This window comes from Malurus melanocephalus, unplaced genomic scaffold, assembly GCF_030028575.1.
Source record: "Malurus melanocephalus ecotype Western Australia unplaced genomic scaffold, MMel_1.1 scaffold_84, whole genome shotgun sequence".
Classification (NCBI taxonomy): domain Eukaryota; kingdom Metazoa; phylum Chordata; class Aves; order Passeriformes; family Maluridae; genus Malurus; species Malurus melanocephalus.
This window is the reverse complement of record NW_026623316.1, coordinates 1,504,514-1,506,648: the sequence shown is the minus strand read 5'-3', so window position 1 is coordinate 1,506,648 and position 2,135 is coordinate 1,504,514. Positions and strand designations below refer to the sequence as shown.

At 53.4% G+C, this 2,135-nt stretch overlaps 1 protein-coding gene across 1 annotated transcript in view; it reads left to right on the top strand.

Moving 5' to 3' along the window:
• The first annotated feature begins 238 nt into the window (after nt 1-238).
• The window catches only part of ZNF608 (zinc finger protein 608), an 84,745-nt gene continuing 82,848 nt past the window's right edge, over nt 239-2,135 (top strand). The window contains exon 1 of the mRNA XM_057367766.1: nt 239-427. The gene's annotated coding sequence lies outside the window, so the exon portion shown is untranslated. The remainder of the gene's footprint in view (nt 428-2,135) is intronic.

Genomic DNA, 2,135 nt, shown 5'->3' with positions numbered 1-2,135 from the left:
TCATAAAAGCTGGGTGCTGATTGGTCGGCAGCGAAAGGGCATCGCGAACAAAGAAAAGTCCCTCTCAGGTACCGCGCGGAGCGAGGCTCCCACTCCCCCGCCTCGGCCGCTGCCGTGGGGGCAGCGCCCCTGTCCCCTGTGCCTGTGTGTCAGCCTGTGAGGGGACAGACACACATGCCGGGTTTTCCTCCTCTGCCCTGTTTTTCTTTTTCTTTTCTTTTTTTTTTTTTTTTTTTTTTTTTTTTTGTTTTAATTTTGTTTCTAAAAAGAAAGGAAGGTTCATGATATCTGGTGCTCTCTTCCTCCAAACACAATAAATCTGTTGAAGACATTAGAATTTTTTTTTTTCCTAAAATAAAAAGCGGCTGCAACAAAAACACACTCAATGCAGTTAGAAGGAAAAGGTCAACTCGATCCAATACAGACCGTAAGTACGGTTGCGTGGTGTGTCTATAGCACTTAGAGGGGATTTTTTTTTTTTTCTCTACAAACGGGAGTGTTAAGAGTTTTGGGAGTTAACTAGGGTTCTTGGGGATTTTTAAAGGAGGAAAAAAAAAACCCCAAAACAATCCCACAAACAGGGTGAGTTATCTGAGGGAAGTAAAGAGGGTGAAAGCACTGTAGCCACACAAATCATACTTGACGGTGCACTTGGGGGGCGTTAAAGCGTAGTGCCTTTTTTGGGTTTTAACAAACCCRGGGCGGGGGGAAGGGGGAGAATAAAAGTGACACCATTACAGCCAAGCCTGCATTGCTCCCCCGCCCCCCTCCGCCCCGAGAGCACAGCGCTCGTTAGCAGGAGCGATGGGGCACCGACAGACCGGGAGGCACCTCGCCTCCGAGACACCAGTAAAGCGAGGCTGCAGCTGGGGGATGGGGACGGGATCGTCCGTCGGTGGCTGATGGCTCGGCCGTTTCCACCGCCTTCTCGTGCTGCCGGCCCCGAGGTAAAGGCACCCCCCGGGGAGGCGGCGGGAGGCTCGGCGAGGTGTTCCTGGGGGGCAGCCGGGCTCCAGGAGAGGCGGCGGGGCCGGCGGCGCGGCGCAAGGCCGGGGGCAGGGCGCGGCCCGCCTCGCCGGGTGTGTTGGGGGCGGGCCGAGCTCCCCGCCCATCGCGGCGGCGGCCAATGGCGCCCGCCGGCCTCACGTGACGCGGGCGGCGCGAGCGGGTGGCGGGAGCCGCCGCGCCTCCCCCTCCCCCCGCCCTCCCGCCACCGGCAATTCATTACGGCTTTTAGCTTCCCATCGCCGGCTAATTAAAAATACTAAGCTGAAGCTCCGAGACCGTCTGACTTGGGGAGAGGGGGGGAGGGAGGGATAGGGAAGGGGGAGGGGGTGATAACGGTAGACTGCGAGGTTTGCTGAGACAATAAGGTGGGAGCGATCTGTCCTGACAAAAAGGTCGTCTGCTTTATCTCCTCGGACTCTAATTACTGAATTACTTACCGCATGACTGACTAGCCCAAGCTCACGGGTTTTTCGTTGTTATTATTTTTTTCCCCCCGAGACAGGAATTCGAAACTGATACGTGCCTATGTTGGTTGGTTTTTTTTTTTTTTTTGTTTGTTTTTTTTTTAATTCCTATTTTTAAAAATCGCTGATCTAAGGCTGGAGGGGGGAGGGACGGACGGACGGACGGGAGACAGGCACCCCCCCTCCTTGAAACCTTACCCCTGGGAAAATTTACTTCGTTTGAGAGCACGCAATCCTTCCTCCACTCCCACAAAATGTTTTGATAACCGGTTTATCAGATCAGTGATTCCCCCCTCCCGCTCCTCCTCCTCTTCCTCGCCCCCCCTCTTCCCCCTCCCCTCGCCTCCCCCGCCCGTTTCCCCTCAAGTTACTTCAAGAAATCAGATCTGTCAGGACGGGCGAAAAAAATGCCACTTCCCAACTAACAGGCGGAATCCAGCCCAGATTTTCAGTCCTTTCTTCTTCTTTTTTTCCTTCCTCCCTTTCACTAATTTATCCCGATGTTAGCACATTCTGTCTTGTAACACCCGGGCGCCTGTAGGTTTGTTTCATGGGATCATTACTTACTGATCGGGATGGCTCCCAGGTCCGGGGCTGAAGACGGAGTGTGAAGTTGGGGAAACATTTTTTCTTTTTTTTCTTTTTCTTTTTCTTTTCTTTTTT